This window comes from Gymnogyps californianus, chromosome 7, assembly GCF_018139145.2.
Source record: "Gymnogyps californianus isolate 813 chromosome 7, ASM1813914v2, whole genome shotgun sequence".
Lineage (NCBI taxonomy): Eukaryota > Metazoa > Chordata > Aves > Accipitriformes > Cathartidae > Gymnogyps > Gymnogyps californianus.
Window position 1 is genome coordinate 40,711,214 of NC_059477.1, and position 20,081 is coordinate 40,731,294.

General features: G+C 40.2%; 1 long non-coding RNA gene across 1 annotated transcript in view; it reads right to left on the bottom strand.

The window, feature by feature from the left end:
• The window catches only part of LOC127018617 (uncharacterized), a 70,701-nt gene extending 51,879 nt beyond the window's left edge, over positions 1-18,822 (bottom strand). The window contains exons 1-2 of the long non-coding RNA XR_007766792.1: positions 18,653-18,822; positions 11,946-12,136 (exon numbers count right to left, since the gene is read on the bottom strand). This is a non-coding gene — a long non-coding RNA (uncharacterized LOC127018617). The remainder of the gene's footprint in view (positions 1-11,945; positions 12,137-18,652) is intronic.
• Positions 18,823-20,081: the final 1,259 nt, after the last annotated feature.

The following is a 20,081-nucleotide window of genomic DNA, read 5'->3' on the forward strand; positions in this document are numbered from 1 at the left end:
GTAAGGGGCGGGGGAAGGAGGCATATTAGTTTATCTTCTTAAGGCTCCTGGACAGAATCCAAAGAATTGGGTTCAATCCCCAAGCAGGTCATATTTTTTCTCTCTTTAAAATATTTGACTCATACTGGCAATGTTGTCTAAAGAAAAATGAACTCTGGACTCGGAACAAGATAGAACTGTAGCTGTTAAAGCAACTATTTGAATCTCATAATTTGATGGTTGCTAGTCGCCTTCGCGAGAGGAGGCTGGTGGTCATCCTCGGTGTCTCTCTTTTTTGCCCGCACAACGCACAAACACACTTGGAAAACCCCGGCAGGGCAAATCAACTGCATGTCACATGGCAACTGGTGGTCACATGCAATGCTATTTTTAAAAAAGGCATAGAAATTTTGCATCTTCACATTCTTATCTGTTCAAGTTATTTTATCAAAACTCAAACTTTCTTGCTGGGAAACTGTTCTCTCTTTGGTACCTTTTCTGCCAAAATCCAACTGTAACAACAAAAGTTTATAAACAATGAAAATTCCAGCTGCTTGACATCAGCGATGTGAAGCTTTCACTTCACACTGATACAAATATTTACCCTGAGCTCTGGCAAAGCTTTCCTTGCCCATGTCGCCCTTAATCATACATTTTTCCTTGATTGAGTTATGCTTTCCAGTACGTGATTTGCTCTGGTTTACTTTTTAACACATCCCAGAGGCTTCGTCAAAATCAGCTCTGTGCAGGCCATGTCATTTGGTAGCTGCCAAACATGCTATTCAGAAGGACCTTGGCAAATAGCAAAACAGTGTCTTTTTCTAACTGCTCTAATAAATGTGTTTGTTCTTTTCTGACCACCATTTATTTTTTAGATCCCACATATCCATAAAGCAATGAGCCAAGAAAGTAAGCAGAAACACACTCATTTTCCCTTTAATCTACTCCCTTGAGGCAATACGCTGACTTCTCTTACAGACACCTTATAGCTAAGAAGCTGCAAACTATCGATGACTCACTTTTTATTATTATTTATGAGACAGAAAGGTTATCATCAGAGGGAGTAATAATAAAGAATCACTTTGTTGCTGTTTTAATACTAGCAAAAGTAAATATACAGGAGTCAAAACAAACATAACTCTACCTGAACAAATAGGATCATCACAGACTATTTTGACAATTATAATTAAATACATTCTTCAAAAAGAAAGAAAAATCGACAGATTTCTCAGTTACATTTGTATAGAGCCAAATGCAACAAGGAAGAAAATCTCATCTACAATAGCTAACATGGAAAGGAGAAACTTATTTCAACCTATTCCTAAAAGTGGACTCAAATCTTAACCAGTAGAAGATATTTTTCTTCCCCTTCCCTTTTGATGCCTTTCTACATCCCACTTTTCACTGGGAGAGGAAGAAGGAAAGCAACGAAGACAAAAGACGTTGAAGAATTTTGGGCCCTGGGCAGAAGTTTTCGTACCTTTGCAAGGAAGTTTGTTGTTACAAGACACAGCCCAGCTTCTGGTTCATCTTTCTGTGCAGGGATGATGATAGACTGGTCTCAGTGAATTGAGGTGGGAATTCTGCTACCGACTTGAATATGAACAGGATTTCATTCAGAACTTGTATTTACACGACATACTTGGCTGTAAATGTGATTAAACACAGACTTGGGACAAATTCTTGTCCTCTACCTTTTCTCAATGTCCATTTCGTAGTTACTCTTCTTTCCCAGGATTTAATCTAACATTATACTTGCAAGAAGAAACAGCGCTGCCTTTTCTTTTTTTTTTTTGATAATTATTATTTGGAAAAATAAACAAGGTTTTTTTGGTTAGTTAAAAAATAAATCTTAAACCCAAGCCTATGCTTAGTATACTACTAATTGATCTGAAATCGAATCTGCCATTTACAGTGCTGACCCATAGTACAAGTCAGATGTATGAATCGGCTCCCAGCTCTTCCTTAAGGCAGAGACAGACAAACCGTACCTGAAGTAGCTCTAAACCACTGTCACATGTAACTAGCAGCCTATTAAAGTAAATCAGCACCATTTACAGGTTGCAAAACAAAGAAGAGAAAGCTGAAGTCTACAGCAATTAAAAATGAGGGTCAAGGATGAAAACAAAGTAATCCTGACCCACCTGAAAAATAACTTAGATGTCCCAAATTTACTTCCCTTTTCAATAAAATTTTGATGCATACATTATAGGGTCTCAGATGAGTTGTCTGAAACCTAAATACTTTAGTTCTGAGTTTCAAGGACAATTTTTTTTTCCTTTTTTCTTTCTATCTAAAGTTTGCTTACTACTGGTGTTTCACATTAAAAGCAAGAAAATTTAGGAAAAAAATATTTTATGGTCCTAATAAATCACTCTAGTTCAGGTCAAAACTAGGAGGTAGATTCATAAATCTTCATGTAATCTTTATCTAAAGATTAAATATTTCAATAAAACATAAATCTTATGAGAATTTAAGTGTTTGGGGTTTAATTAAGAAAATTTTGCTTAGTTCACGTAAGACAAAATTATATTGAAACACATATTCGTGACACTTGTGATCCTGGCATCAGCTACAGGTTACCACTAGGGCTTTCAGGAGAAGTGGCAAAAGGGAAAAGCAATCTGGGATTACTTTTGTACGGCAAATTGTTAAGCAAGTGACAGATTCACACTTCAAGCTGGTCACTGCACATGACTTAAGTACAGCATCTGCAGTGAATTTTCACCTCTGGCTGAAGGAGGAGAACCACCCAGGGTGGCCCCTTCTCCAGTCCCAGCATGGCAGGAGTAGAGACGACTGATACTTGTGACAAAAATCAAATTAGAAAAATCAACCTGGAGAATTTAGAGTGCAGATTAGATTCAGTCTCTCACATTTTTCTGCAACATCCCAGCTAAACCTGACATTTGCATTACCTAGCTTCAGTCTTAAAATAGAAAATATTTTAAAGTTGCTAGGTGCATGCTGAGTGTTTTGAAATCCTCTAGTAAAACCACATTTTAATGTCAAAGTCATTTAGGAGCCTAAGTCTCATATATCTCTATTCGTAATATATATTTTTTAAAATTTTATTCCAGAATCACACTGGGGACATTTTAACATTTGCATTAAGGCAGTATGACAGGAATCCAATAATTGTACATATTGTGGTTGCTGTCAGCCTTACAGATATGTGTTTTCATCGCTTGAGTTTCTGGGTTCATTTAGTAATAAAAATACCATGACCTGGTACTAGGGTTCCAGAATTCCCTCAAAGCAACTGAAAAAATGAATCATCAGAAAGAGCTAAAATTTAAAGAACTTAAACATCAAAAAAGAACAAAAAACCCACTCCAAAACACAGCAACATAACACATTGGCTAGCCTCACAGACACAAGCAATGAAGTTTCCCTTACCTAACAAGGTCATTCGTAACACCCTCAATAGTCAACAGACAGAAAAAGGTACCTCTAGGAAGTAATTTATTTAATTGCAAGGAAGAAACGTAGAGCTCAATTCAGCTGCCCAAACCAAATGATCTGTGGGTCCTCCAAATTACATGACACAGGACGTATGTATGGAGCACACAACCACCAGAAGTTGCAGCAGGAACCTAGACAAGAGCTTCTCATTAGATAGGTATTTGTGGCCAGCTCAGCCCCAAAATACATTGTATTAGCCACACCTTAGAAGGTCATATTCCTCTCTGCTGACCGTAATGGTACCCCAGAGGACTAGCTCACCTACAGGCATCCACAGTACAGACAAGTAAAGTCAGGGAGATGAAACCTAACCCACGTGCCTCCCACACAAAACACACAACGTGTCACAGCAGACTGACCTGTAAAGCAAAGGGGAGTTTCCCATGACCTTACAGGTAATGAACTCATATGATTAATAAGCTAAGAGAAAAATATACAAGAATTACAGCTTTCTGCAGCTGAAAATGGAAGTTCAAATGTACCACCAATAATGCAAGGACAGATTTACCATCCCCACTTGCAAAGTACTCTTATTCCCAGAATTAATCCCATCACGAGTCACTGATCAGAGCAAAAAAAACACATACGAGGGCTAAGAAAAATAGAAGTGGAAACCATGTGCTTTATTAAAATTTTTTAAGTCACAAGTCAAATGAACAATTTGGACTGAAACCACCTTCCAATTTCTCCAAGGCTCACTCCAACAGAGTTAAAGTCAAGAACCCTTCAAGGCTTTTGACCGCACCGAGGAAAATATCAAAACTATACTCAGATAAGATGTCTTCGTTGAATCGGTCACTTATGTTTCCCATAACATTTTTGTTGACTGAAAGAAGCTCAGGTCACAACAAGTGAAGAGACCCTTACTTTAGTCTTACATGCTTATGAATTCAAAGCTTTTCAGTCACTGGAGTGAAAAAAAGGTCATACTTTTTTCCATACATCCAACATCAAAATTTCACTATGGATTTCAATGACTGCTCTGAAGAATCTCCTGGAGTTTGATGGGACTGAATAGACGTAACAAAGGACACAGCTATTCTCTACACGCACTGCGGACTTCTTCCAACAGTTTCTATATTCCTTTACCTCTCCACTGAATCCCACAAAGTCAATTATTAATGTCTCTTGCCTCTTTACCTCTTCCCTCCGTTTTTGCAGCTTCTTCCTAGTATTCGAAAAAGTGGATGCTTTTCTCCTTCACCTGCAAGCACTGACTTATTTTCCCTCCTGTGTTTCTAAGACTGCAAGAACTAAGTGGACTCTGCAACTAAGTTGTTTTTCATTAAAAGTCAGATTTTTTTTCCCAGCGATGTCAATGGGAAAGTTCACTGCTCTAGCAGTTCTGTTTGTCATTCCCAGGTGCAGAGTCAGTAGAGGGAGCACAAGAGCACACAGAAAAATGTTAGAGAGCTATAAAAAAATCCTTACTTAATATTCAGTTGTAATTATTATTATTTTGGGTGGGGGGTGTTTTCTTGAACATTCCCATCTGCTTCACCAGGTAACAAACGCTTAAAAATTATGTAAGACAATCATGTTGCTTTGAGAAAAAACAGACCCAAGCCCCAAAAGTTTAGCAGTATAGATTAAGAGCTGGAAAGCTCTCTCTCACAAGCAGAAAAAACAAACAACTTTCTTAAAATAGATTTCTTAATCATAATGCTGAATAACTTCCTATTTTAGTAACTGCCACAAAGTATTTCTGACCACGTTCAGTGCATAGCTTGTAATAAAATACAATAATCACAGCATAATTCGTGAGGATCCACCAAAAACGATCAGTTCTGTTGAGACCTTGGTCGAAGTTTTGTTTATTGCATAACTGAAAACAAGACAAAATTTGCTTGGTTTTGGATTCTGTAATTAAACACAAATCTCAGTCCAGGTTCATCCAAAATTTGCTGAATTCCCAAAGTTTTTCAAGAATTCCTCACATCTGGCTGCCGGAAATCTCTGGACTCAGCTTGAGCGAACTTGGAGCGATCTATGTTTTTTTATCAAAACTATGGGAAATTCAATTATTTTTCATGATTTTGGCTTGATATCAAATACAACACTGCATTTCTAAGCGCGCTTCATTTCAACTTCTCAGTTTTATTTTAACCTCAGAGTAACATCAGGAAGACAAAGCCCTTTCTCATATTATTGAATATAAATCCAGAGTAATCACACTGATTTTATTGGTGTTATTCCAGCGTTACACCATTTTAAATGAAAACTTTCACATGCATTTCAAGGCTGAGGGGGAAAAAAAACCCCAACAACTCTGTCCATGAATCCTTGCAAACCACTGAGCTGAATATTCTTCTCATTACTGTGCATAAAACTGCACTACACTTTGGGGTACAAACACCTACCAGAGGACTGAGCGCATTTGCATGACTAAAGTATATGCAAGATTATGCTCTTCCATGTCATTTCAAGCTCATTACATAAAATTATGTTCTTTAGTCATGACTGAAAGTTCAATGAAGACCTAGTAACTCATTTGGAACAGCTTTAAAAACAGTGAAATAGCCTACTCTAGATTAATTTTCCCCAAAGTAAAAAATTCATCAAAGCAAAAGATCTTTTTGTTTTATTTTTACTTCCTATCCCAATCAACCGATTCTCTGTAAAACAGAAGATACTAATCTTTTGCTTCTTACATTTTCACACCTGAAGTATGGAGTGCTATGGTTTTGTGGCAGAAAAATAATAAGAATGGAGAAACAGGGAAAAAAAAGAGAATGAGAAAGATCACAAAAATTTTCAGTCAACTTTGTACATTAAGTCTAGTATGCATTAAACGTCTCCAGAACTGCTCTATAAAGCCACTTGATTATTTCCTTATACACCAACACAACTCACACCCGCAATCCTGAGACAGATATTCCACCATTTAAAAAACAGAGATCCCTTCCAGTCTTTCCATCTTTGAAGGATTTTAACTTGGCCACTGAATATGGCAACAAAACTTTTCTTCCTTCTGCTCTTGATAGACCGTCACAGAATCAGAGCCCAAATATGCAAACTCAAGGGTAGCTCGCATATTAAAGTCCAACCAAGCATTCAAAAGAAAAGAAAAAGAAAAAAAAAGAATCTTCTGGAATATTTGAATACCTTAGCATTCTCAGAGACCGTGAAAATGCCTAGCAGTATCTTTCATACAATTCCTGCATTTTATATGTTGGCTATCTGGGGTCTTAACTGCTACCGCAGGACTTCAAGAAATTCCCATGTAGTATTTTAATATTCTTTTGAATCGAGTTGCTGCACTGCTCAGACTATATCTTTTTTCATTCATGAATCATTTTCTTCTGCTGTCTAGTTCCCATCTCGTGTCAGCTGAGGCTAATATTTTCTTATCTATATTCAAATATTTATTTATATACATTCAGCAAATATGAATCTGCCCAAGTGTCATTAAAGCACTATATTTCTTGCACTTGTTTAAAGCAGGGACCCATTCTGAAAGGTCAGAGTGTATAAACAATGTGTTTATTGGCTTCCAATTAGCTCTATATCACATTTGTGCAGCTGAAAGTTATCCTTCTGATAGTTAAGCTTTGCAAAAATCAAGCTCATTCTATACATCATATGGGTTATATAAGAAATAATAACAACAAGGCTACCTTGTCACATCTGTGTCACTACCTTTAAGTCAAGATTCCTGTGAGCTTATTCATTATATTAGAGTCTGGTGGAGATTTATATCTACAAACATGAGATACACAAATGATTCATAATTATAGGTACTTTCAATTTTTTACTATGTCACAGCAAGACACCAACATGTGCAAGAAAACCGACTTTCTGAAGTTAATGGCTAAGAGTTTTCTGAGCAATAAGCTCCTCTCCAAGAGTCCAGACTTAGCACCCAGAAACTGAGACCCACAAAATGATTTAAAATATCATTGTTTTATACATGAAGCGGATAAATGGTTTACATACCAAGTGAAAGCAGAGATAGAATCCTGACTAATAAACACTACCTACACTAAACTATATTTCACATCATTAAAAGAACCAGATGATGACTATTTCTGAGTTACAGAAGATTTGGGAAAAGCCCTGCTTATAGAACAAATTTCAATATCATTTTTATTTCAAATAGGTTAATATCAAAACTATAGTATAAACATTGAAAATGCTAAACCGAGAACATTGAGGCATCATTGGATACACAGCAGTATCCATGTACACAGGATACCTTTGTAAAATACATGAGAGATGGCACTAGTAAAAGATACAGCTAATCTTACTTTATGGAGACTCAGAGAAATGCACAATGCTGTACTACTGTACTGTCAGGTAATCTACTGCCTCTTTAAATAAATCTAAATATTAGGTCTAGGAGGGATCAACCTGAGAAAAATGCTAAAATGTAACTGCTAAAGTTAATACTTACTTAATACTTGCTTTTCTACAAGACTTAAAATGAAAAGGCTTTCCAACTATTATAAGATGTACAGTCTTAATCTACATTTCAATAAGATATTTAAAGGCAAAGCTGAAACTGTCAAGGACCCTTTCTTAAGCCTGAGAGAGGCCTACAAAGGAATGCTGACGGTTTCATTTTCTGTGACACGGAAGCATTATTTTATCAAGAAAATGTTATTATATTCGTATTCATTTTAGCACTCCTCTTTGCGGACTCTCCAAAACCCCCAGATGTATTTGGTGGCACAAATGCTATAGTACCACTTGTGTTGTCAGGAGCCCTTACGATAAAGGTAGATGAAAAGATCAGCATAAATGTACATTCTTCTGTCACATTTTATACAGAAAGGCTAAAAATGAAACTAGAATGAAATTTCTCACTGAGATACCCATAAACTGTAAATGTACTTTGAAATGTGTCATTCAACCTGTTGTCTTCCTGTAACGGCCAAAAAACTATAGCGGGTTTTTAAAAGAGTTCTTCGTTGTTACAATTTACATATCTGTCATTAACATTAATATATATATATTCCTTCTTTATGCTAAACACACTTCTTTGTATTTTTGCTTTTTTAATCTTTGCTGTGGACATTTTAAAAATAGCATATCAAGCACCTTGTTAAATTAACTCTTTCATTAATAACATGGCTCCAGTTAGAAAAAAGCTTTTATTCTTGTGTGAACGTATACATACAGACCATAAACAGTTTCTAATTAGTCACATGTGGATTCAAATGCAGACTTATACGCCATAAACCAACACTGAAGTGTATAAGAAACTGTCAGTCAGATCAAAAGTCAATCCAAAATCATCCCGTTTGCAGAGCTGAGATGCTGTCACAGCTAGTTAGCCATAAATGTTTAAAACAGCAACCAAACTTTTATTCTAATTGAGCATGAGTTGAAAGGCTGCACACTTTGATGTCTTTGCTTTTATCATTTGTATATAGTTAAAAACAGCAGGGTATTTTTTTTTTTCCCTTCTCTTAGAAATAGGAGACATTACTTCTTATTGAAAATATACAGGTAGGTCAAGCTGTATTTGTGGAGCCAATGTATGGTTTTCAATCATGCGTGTAATCACTTACAGCACTAGTCCTCAAAAGTGCAATTACAGTAGTTTCTCATTACTATTTAACCTTTTCTTCCTGTCAATTGTTGACCAAATCATTAAAAAAAAAAAAAATGCATCTTTGGAATATTATCTGGAATGAGATCCTACATCTCTTAGGGAAACCGATCCCCAGTACTTCAGCAGCATTGTCATTTTTCAATCCTTTAATTTTTCAGGAGGGGAGAGGGCAGCAGAGCCTGCTTGCAGGAAGCGTATTTGAGCAGATGCCTACAATCTGAGAACATGTTAACAGAAACTTGAGAGGCAGCAATGAAAAGTCCAGGCCTAATCTTATTATAGAAACACTCTGGTCTGTTATACGAGGGAAATACACACAAAATGCCAGTCGGGTGGAGCAAATGAAGCAAAGGAGCCCCTCACTGCAGTTCAAGGCAGAGCACAAACACACCCAAAGGCAGGGTGTCTCAGACGACCCCTCCTCTTTTTTATGAGGCAAAAAACCCTCTTGCAACAAAAAAGTTAACAACATTCACGCCTCTCGCTTCACTGGGGCCCCCCAAAAAAAGGTCTTATTACCTTCAATAGACACTTCAGCATTCCCAAAATCCATCACCTGCCTGATGGTCTTTGCCTACGCTAGGCAATCCAGGGGTTAAACCTCATGCTGTAATTTACGGTGCCCCAGCACGGCTGAGGCTGGGCAATATCAACGTACGTACACCTGGATTCACTTCTCTCCTGATAGTACACGAGCCTCTATCAAAAGCTGCACTGATTGCCAGCACTGATGCGTGCATGAAAAGGAGGGGAGGTGGAAGGGCAGCAAGAAGACACGTCCTTCTCCATGATACAGGGACTTCCCTCCCTCCCAGTGCTGAGCAACGCACCTTGGGTAGGACAGAGCCTGCAGACAGCTTGTCCCATCCTGCCCACCAGTATCACAGCGTTAGCCTTCTTAGTTGTATCAGTTGGAGAAAACCCACACAGATCAATTCACCGAGCACTCTCCATGGCCAAGTGGCTTTAATTACTATAGAATAACAGCAACAGGACAGACCCACTGGCTAACAAGCCACGTCTCTGATGGACTGGTTCCTCCTGTACTTGCTGCAGCACTGTCTAGTCTGCTATAACATTACATCCCCAGGGATGGGGTTGCAAATGCTGTCCCCGAGGACAGCCATCCTCCTCCAACCTCCACAAAAGTTCTTGCTCCCGAAAAAAACCTCACCGCTCATGTGGTTCAGCATTTGTTTAAATCCTAGCTCTTTCTCCCGAGACAGGAATTTAGCACGAATTTATTGCAATCTGAAGAAAGCAGCTCCAGCATACTTCTATGTGAATGCAAAGAGAAATTTAAGAGGGAACCTCAAGGCAGCTGTTCCTTGGCCTGGAATTGCAACCTTCCGTGTTTAGGCTTGCATACTTTTTGTGCCAAAACTCACATGGGTGTATATGTAACCAAATCATTATCAGACCTAAACCGTGCTGACAGAAAACAAAAATTTGCCCAACTTCACAAAAGGGACTAACAACTGGAGACGTCAGGAGAGGAAGCGGTGCACGATCTGCCCTTAAGTCTTCACAGAAGGCACTTGACAATGCCAACAGCTTCTCTTGACAAATTACCATAAAGTTTCTATAACCCAGAGGTCATAGCTGAGACCAAGAAACCATTATGTTAGGGACTGTATGAAAACATGCTAAGGCACAAATTCAAGTTCCTAAAAAACAGATGGGAAAGGATTATGAGAAAATTACGACTCTTATTTTCCAGATGAAGAGCAGAGGAAAAAGGAGACCTATTTTGTTCTCACCTTTTTTTCTTTAAGGAATAGTGTAACTTCACTGCTTCCAACAAGAGATAAAGCAACCTTTGATGGTTTGTCCAAGGACACCCCAGAAATCTGTGGCAAAGCCGGGAGCTCTAGACAGCCAGAAGCCCTTTCCTAACACCATCCTAATTCCCACGAACTGTTAGCCAAAAGGTGATTAGAAAGAGTCTCCTCAAACATTTTTCACATTGAAACAGTGCCCAGTGTATTCCCTCCAGATATACTGTGTCAGGGCTTCTCCTCTCCCTCCCTGCCTTGCCGGACAGGGTGCCAGATATATCGGGCATATGGTGGCAGCGGGGAAGGTAGTCGTTCGTACAACTTAGCTTTAGTTTGAAATTAAAAAAAGGCTGCAGGATCTGTGGGAACAGGGTATCTAGCAGTGATTGTGGCCATTATTTTTCTCTTTTATAGAGCTACCTTTTAAACTATGCTTGAGATCTTTGTTGTTGTCTAGTACCCTGTGGCACTGGCCCGGCGTGATGAGACTGCGGCAAGATACAGCACATAAAAGCATACACTGTAAGTGTGACAAATTGCAATGACAAGGTTGGGTTGGAGGTAACTTGTGAATGATCTAGTGAATTGAAAATGCCTGCGTGCTCTGCCTAGTAGCAGTGAAAAGAGAATATGGGCAGTGCCAGTTGCGTGCTACAGACAGGAGCCTTGCTGAGAACACAGGAGAAACACACCATACCTTATTAACACGCCCAGCTTCTCAACGAGCTCTTTAGAAAACAAATATATAGCATCAGCAATCAACCATATTATTATTAATAATGCAGTTAAAATGTGTGGAGGAGATGCATTTGGTATGAATCCAGCATTTGAATTATGTAGTATTAAAATGAAAATCTCTGCTTAGGTACCCAGAGAACACAGACGTTGCTATAAAACCCAATACGCAGCATACAAAGGCATGCAACTAACTAAAACCCAGCTCAAGTCATGAATAAAAACAATGCAATAATTCTTTGCACTCTAGAGCATCTTTCAAAAATCATTCTGCATGCATTCCCTGGTAAATACAACATCCTCGCAAGATAGATGAGGAACAGTATCCTGGTTTTCAGAATGGGAAACAGAGTCAAAAATAATCCCACACCCCAACATCAGTGGAAGATTATTGATCAGAGCACACTATGATCATGAAATATTACACTTACATGGCATTTTAGTGTAGGCTTTGAGATAGGTATCTCCTCAATTCCTCCCCGAAGAGGAACGCCAAAGTCCCTTTCCGTTCCCTGGGCCCTTAAAATGGTGATGCTGAGCTACCGTAGACACTCTCTTCCTTTATTTTTCTTTCATTTTGTCACCTCCCCTTATGTGTGTCATTTTCTTTATCTGCATAAACCTACAAGAATAAAACTGTATAGTATCTGTGATTAAACACATCTCAGTTCAAATCAAAACTTAAGTTCATCATCATAGAGCTCATGGTGACACAGTATGATAGACACTTACAAATTCGCAGAAAAAGCACACGATTTTTGTCGTTACAGTTAATTCCCTGAAAATACGGTCAAAAATACAGGCTTAAACCAAAATGCAGTCATGATGCTTCAGTGTTTGCCCCTCCAAAATGTAAAAAACAATAGCATTGTATAAAACAGAGCTTACATGTTATTACTGTAATAACTTACATAGATCTTCTTTATAGTGTGGCATGTTCAGGACTCGATTTTTAACTTATTGCACCACTGTAATACTTGAGATATTTTTCAATAAAAATTGAAGTATAAAAATGAGAAATCCACTTCCAGCCTAGAGTATCAACTGGGACATTCATTATACAAAAAAACCCCTACCCCACAACACTTCTTTTCTCTTGATAAGCCTTTCCTGGAGCACAAATAAAGTATTGCAACTCCAGGGAAGGTCTGGTATTTAACAAGAAGTTAATATCGTGTATTATGAGTGTTATAGTTTCCCAAAGTTGTTCAACACCTTTACATTCCCTCCACCCAACAACCGATAGGCCAATATCCTCCTTAAAACTTAAATACTATAGCTTTTCCTCTATTTAACCACTACTGTGGGATTTAAATGACTTCCAGACGTAATTTTAATATTAACTCACTTTAGATTGAGGCCTCTACATACTTTACCCCTAATCTTTTTCCATTCTGCTGCTGATAACCTCATCCCAATATAGGATGTACCTTTGCTTGCGAGAGTCGGTGTTTCATTAACTCTGCTCAGGTTTTTATATTGAATCTATGAGATATAAGGTTACCTGTTTTCAACATTAAACCTGTTGTTTCAAAACTGTTTCAAAGAATATTCATCTAAAACATGTAATCTGTAAGTGATAGACAAATAATGGTTTAATTATTCCATAGAGTGCTTGCCCTTAAAAAACACTGTCTATTAATAGGTATCAAACAAATATTGCTTTTCTTTTCCTTGACCTAAATAAAGTGAAATTATATATTCTGTTATAAACTAGAGAATAATAACCATCGCTAGATAAACAACAAAGAAACACCAAAAAAACCTTGGAGCTCTTTATTTTGGTGAGGCACTTCAAGATAAGCAACTTTATTCCCTCTTGTGGGAGCAAGGGGCTCTCATCTTTACATATATACATCATTTTTGTGGGCACAAGAGGTACAGGTCTGTGTCATACAGTTGTAAATGGAGATTTCAGCTAGGTCTTTGCCTTCCACATAGTTTAGCTAGAGGAGGAGAGAGCATCATGGACACTAAATGAAGACAGTGTAATGAATTAAAATCCTCTGTCAAAAGTGGAAGAGACTCTGAATGCTACAACAGGTGTAGTCTAGTTTTCCACACCAGATTTGAAAAGCAGGTAATTGCAGTGGAAGCAGAGCCAAAAAATATCTATTATCACTGAATTAGAAGATTTGCACCAGGTGGGTGTCATGCTTTTCTGTACAGGAGGGGATGCACCTTGAGAGGCTGTTGAACACCACGCATCGTGCTGTTTTACCTTGCTCGATGTGCACAGTGCACTTGACCAAGTCACCAGCTGAAAGAGACCTACATTTCTGAACAAGGACACTGCACTGTTTATTTCCAAAGTCAAATCACTTTGGTAAATGAATAGAATTGCACAGAAGGAAAAAAAAAACCAACAAAAACCAAACCAACCTTGTGAAAACTTCTCCAGCAGAAACCACCTACAACCCTCAAGGTCAGAAGACACAATACCAAGGACACAATATCAATTCCTTCTGATTATCTGGGGAATAGTTACCCAGCTGGGATAAACAGAGAGTCCGTTTTTGAGGAAAGACCCGTGTGTTGGGTTTGTGTGACGGGGTTTTGGTAGAGGGGCAGGGGCTACAGGGGTGGCTCCTGTGAGAAGCTGCTAGAAGCTTCCCCGGCTCCATGTCGGACCTGCCGCTGGCCATCAGCAACAGTGGTAGTAGCACCTCTGGGATAGCATATTTAAGAAGGGGAAAAAGACTGCTGAAAAATAGCTGCAGCGGAGAGAGGAGTGGGATGTGAGAGAAACAACCATGCAGGCCCTGAGGTCAGTGAAGAAGGAGAGGGAGGAGGTACGCCAGAGCAGAGATTCCCCCGCAGCCCATGGTGAGGCAGGCTGTCCCCCTGCAGCCCATGGAGGTCCACGGTGGAGCAGAGATTCCCCTGCAGCCCGTGGTGAAGACCATGGTGAGGCAGGCTGTCCCTGTGCAGCCCATGGAGGTCCACAGTGGAGCAGAGATTCCCCTGCAGCCCGTGGAGGACCCCGTGCTGGAGCAGGTGGCTGGGCCCAGAGAAGGCCGTGACTCTGTGGGCAAGCCCACGCTGGAGCAGTTCATGAAGAGCTGCAGCGCGTGGGAAGGACTCACGTTGGAGAAGTTCGTGGAGGGCTGACCCCCGTGGGAGGGACCCCACGCTGGAGCAGGGGAAGAATGTGAGGAGTCCTCCCCCTGAGGAGGAAGGAGCGGCAGAGACAACGGGTGATGAACTGACCGCAACCCCCATTCCCCGTCCCCCTGCGCCGCTCGGGGGGAGGAGGTAGAGAAAATCAGGAGTGAAGTTAAGCCCGGGAAGAAGGGAGGGGTGGGGGGAAGGTGTGTTTTTAAGATATGGTTCTATTTCTCATTATCCTACTCTCATTTGACTGGTAATAAATTAAATTGATTTCCTTTTTTCCCCCCAAGTCGAGTCTGTTTTTTGCCTGTGACCATAATGGGTGAGTGATCCCTCCCTGCCCTTGTTGCGACTCAGGAGCCTTTCGTTATATTTCCTCCTCCCCATCCCGCTGGCGGGGAGGAGTGAGCGAGCGACCACGTGGTGCTCTGTTGCCGGCTGGGCCTAAACCACAACAACCAGAAACAAGGAGACAGAAACCTTTTATTTTAATACTCTTAGAGCTGACCAAAACTCTTATATATGACAGAGAATGAAACCCTTACAACTTTTTTCCTTTCTTTTATTAACATATTTCAAGTTGATCTGGATAAGCCACTGAATATTTGTTGAATCTAAACCTTTATGCATTTCTAGACTGATCTGTTGGGGGGTTTTTTAATTATTTTTAAATTCAACATGCCCATTGTGGGACAAACACTTTTTCTCCTTTATTCAAAAATTCTGACTTAAATTGCTGTAAAACCAACAGTATTTTTTTTCCACCTTTTTATTATTATAAGACAAGATCTCATCCCTGTTGATTAATGATGCTAACCAACGGCCACTGACATCTGATGACCATCAAGAACGTGTTTTCTCTATTAAAAAAACTGGCTGATACTTTAACAGGAACATTATTCAGAAGTTATACTCCCAGATCTTAAAATTTGAAGTATTCTGTCAGGCAGAAAGGAAGAGAAAAACATGGTTTTCCCCCCCTTTGCTTTTCATATAGCTGATGAAAAGAAAAATGTTTCCAGTTTTGCTGTGCATTTTGCTGTAAACTTGTCACACATATCTAACCATTTCTACTAAATGTGGTTGCTAGCTTCAGTGACAGTTTTGTTGGGAGGAAATCACAAGCCTTAAAAAAAAAAGAAATGTGTGCACATTTTATTAGTTTCTTTTTGAAAATCGTTATCATTGCTGCAAATATGTCTCCATCGGAGAAGTGAAACACTAAGGAAACCATCGCAAGGAGGAGGATGTGAGGCATCTTATCACAGCAATGAGTGGGAGTGCATTTCCTTGCAGTTGCTGTAATAGTAGTGGTAATTCTTAACTAAAAGACCATAATGATAACATCTAGAAAACGGCACAGTGCTCTCTGTAATGTAACATGAATATTCCAGAGCAGGATGATAACCAGCTGCAAACAAAACAAATTAATTCATAAAAATTATATAGCCTCACTTTGCATTCCTTTAAAGATAAATAGGTGAAGGAAGCTTCAAAACAGGATTTTTAAGCTGGTTTTTATTTTTTTTAAAGCATCTGAAGGAGGAAGAGCTTTGCAAGGGGGAAGCTCCAAAATTGCCATTTCAAGTGTTTTGTTTTGTTTTCAAAACATATTTGACTTAGGACAAAAGGAGTACAAGGAAAGTCTAAGTAGCGCTTTCAAGTAAAAAGGGACGACCGGGAGGGCAGAATTTTGGTTGAAGATTTCTGTTACATCCTGTACGTCCAGTCTCCAGGCAGAACTGGGGCGAACGAGCCAAAACGCTGAACTCTATCAATGCCATTCTGGCTTTTGAATGAATGTGACAGTGAGAGACTGTGGGAAGCAACTTAACACAAATGGAAAATTTGCAAGTGAAGAACTATAATAATCGTCTCCCATAACAGATCAGGTTTCGAGGGGGTTTTTTGTTCTCTTTTTTGTTGGGGATTTTTTTTTTTCCTTCCCCCACTCTTGCTGAGTACAGTTTAGCTGGCACATTTTGTTCAGGATACTTATGAGAATGACTAACAATTTGCTGCTGCTGATAAATAGGTTAGGTCACTCAGACTACAGCATGGACAAACAACAGCAAGAGTCTCAGTGAGCTCCACTGACTGTCATATACCTAGAAAACGACTCCGGCAGGTATGGAAAAATGTATCTTATAATTATTTCCACATACACAACTGCTGCAAAGCAGAAGTTTTCTGCTGAATTCAGTATAGTGTAGCAATTTCCCACCTGGGAATAGCAGCTCTTTCCCTCCCCGGGCACGTGCCTCTGTGTAACAGAACAGCTCTACCGCAGGCCTTCAGCATCCTTGTGTCAAGGGCAAAAGACATAGGGTTCAACCACCCCAGCAGAGTACCATGCAAAGTAGGTCAACTAGATGCAAATTTACCACAGGTTACCTATTTATCCTGCAGCAGCAGCCCAGGTGCATCTCTTACCATAGTCCCTACCAGCTGACCCCACTTTCAGGGAACTACCATAGAAAAAGCTAAAATTTTGCAAGTTCACATGCTAGCCTACCTTATTGCAAGAAATTTACGCTGCCAAAACCTTTACAACTTCCAGCAGCACAGCCTCATGCCCCCTTCCCCAACCAAAACTCAACAACAGAAATAATGTAACACACACAGTTGAAAGTACTCCGACTTATTCCCTTGGTTGCAACCAGTACTTGGACCAGTTAATCTCTTCTGAAATAGCCCCTTTATTCTGGCAGTGGTACGGCACCATTAGCTTCCACCACAAGCAGACATTGCATCATGTTCAAGAAAACAGCAACTCCCTGACCCAAAAGTCATCTCTCCTGTTGTCAAGCTGTACATCTTCCTACAGTGCTGCAGCTTCCCCGCCTCTGTCGCAGCACAGCTCTTGTTCTATTTACGGTTGACAAAACGACATCTAGACACGGCATATATTTCACTGCTACGCTACCTCTATTTGGCAAAACCAAGGAGAAATTAGGATTTTGCAAATTTTTCCAGTAGGTACTTGAATTTAATGCCTTCTTCCATTAAACAATTAGTAGGAACTAGTGCTAATACATTCAAACAAATTCCAAAGCCATTAGAAACTGTGCAAATTCATGCTGATATTTGATTCATCGTTACATATCACTTGTGTCCTATTTAGCAAAACCAGATTAGACGTATATTAACAACTCATCTACATTGAAGCAGTCTACTGGAGGAAAATGAGAAGAGCAGTCTAGAAGGGCTGGCTTTTTTTTCTATTTTTGCAAAGCAAGCAACTCAAGCCTGATTTTGCTAGAGACCCCTTTTCCTGGATCTTCAACTTCATACCCAAAGCTCTCTGTATTTCGTTTATACCTTTGGCTGTACATTTCCATTAAGAGCTGCAGGAATAGCTGCCATATCTCTGTTTGCATTGGATTCAGCCAAAACGTCTTTGATATTTCAGTTTCTTAATTGACAAACTTAAGCTCACAATTAATACATGAACCTTTATAGGGACATGCCATGGAGAAACCTCCAGAAAGCACTTGGGAGCAGCCAACCAACTGTGCTGGGGCAGGGAAGCCCAGGGGCTGGTGGTGGTGTTACAGAGGAGGACACAGGAGGAGCCAGAGAATAAACCTGGTGATGGAAAGAAAATTTCATAAAAGCCTCTTCAGCACCACACAGAATATGCTACAACTCCAGAGAGCCACTTACTCAGCAAAAACCGAGCCAAGAAACAGCCTACAAGGACACAGCAAGCAATCATTTCTGCCTTCCATGGCTATCATGAGTTTTCTCTATTTAAGACTATCTCCAGTTTCATTACAATAAAACCTGGCTTTGCTGAATTTAAAGCCCTTTGGTCTCCATGGACCACAACAAAGAAGATACCCGGGCAAACTCACCACAAAGCTCTGACTGACTCGGAGCCACACCACAGCCTCACACCTCTCTTTATTATTAATTAACACTGTAAAGGTTTAATCCAAATCCTCCAGAACAGGGCCAAACAACACACTGGATTCCGCATGACACACCAAAACCATGAGACAGCCAAAAGCTGCATCGCGCTTACCTTGATGGGCCACGGAGCTGCAAGTGACACTCAGAAGCAGGAGGAGGAGGCGGTGGTGGTGGCGGCTCTCCAGGACCCTCTCGCTACGGGGGAATGTGATGACACACAGTAGAGCTTCATGGCCTCCCGGGAGCAACACATTCAGCACTGCCTCATTCCACGGGGCCCAGGCTGGTTATGCTGCAGGAGGTGACTGGCTGCCCAGTAGTGCCCCAGCCCCACAGGTCCTGCTAATCACCCATCACTCCCTCAAGTGAGCAGCATCACCCCACACCCACCCCCAGCCTGAGCCAGCCCACAAGCTTTTACCTCTGATGTCCTTAATTTCGAGCTCCAGACTATGCTAACCACTTTTTCAATGCCATTAGCAGTCAGGTCTGCAAACGGCAAATGTCCTTCAGGTGTCTATAGAGCTTGAGAGGGCTGTAATTACTTTAGCTGTAACAACTAAATAAAGTATTTTCATATTCTGCTGTTTTTCCATTGTTTTCCACTAACAATGACCTACTTAAAAGCAAGAATAATCCCTTTTAGATCAAACAAACAAGGCCAAAAGCTTTTCCTATGCACTGCTAACCTGATTCCTGGTTGGATAAAGAGGTGTGTATAAGGAACAACTGTTGCAGTGACCCCTCTCCCTGCATAACGCTGGAAAGAGTTTTCTGCTACACACATCCAGCTCTGGGGCCCACGCTGCACAACAGAGGCAAGGACACGGTGTCGTGGTTTAACCCCAGCCAGCAACGAAGCACCACGCAGCCACTTCCCCCTTCCAGTGGGGTGGGGAGGAGGAAAGGAAAAAAAAGTAAAACTCATGGGTTGAGATAAGAACAGTTTAATAACTAAAGTAAAAATAAAAATACACTACTAAGAATAATAATAATTGTAATGAAAAAGAATACAACAAAAAAAAGAAATAAGAAAAGAAACCAGTGATGCACAATGCAATTCCTCACTACCCACTGACTGATGCCCAACAGCAATCCACACCTCCCGGCCAACTCCCCCCAGTTTATATACTGGGCATGACGTTCCATGGTATGGAATACCCCTTTGGCTAGTTTGGGTCAGCTGCCCCGGCCATGCTCCCTCCCAGCTTCTTGCCCACCTGCTTGCTGGCAGAGCATGGGAAACTGAAAAGTCCTTGGCTTAGGATAAGCGCTACTTAACAACAACTAAAACATCAGAGTATTATCAACAGTATTCTCACACTAAATCCAAAACCCAGCACTGTACCAGCTACTAAGAAGAGAGTTAACTCTGTCCCAGCCAAAACCAGGACACATGGCAATGAATTTGAGGTGGGGCCACAAAAATGACCCACAGCTGAATCTTCAGGACCTCAGCCTCTTCATTAATCCCAGTGAGGGCTGGGAGGTGATGTGAGTACTGTGTAGGTATACATTAAACATACGTCTGATAGTGTGGA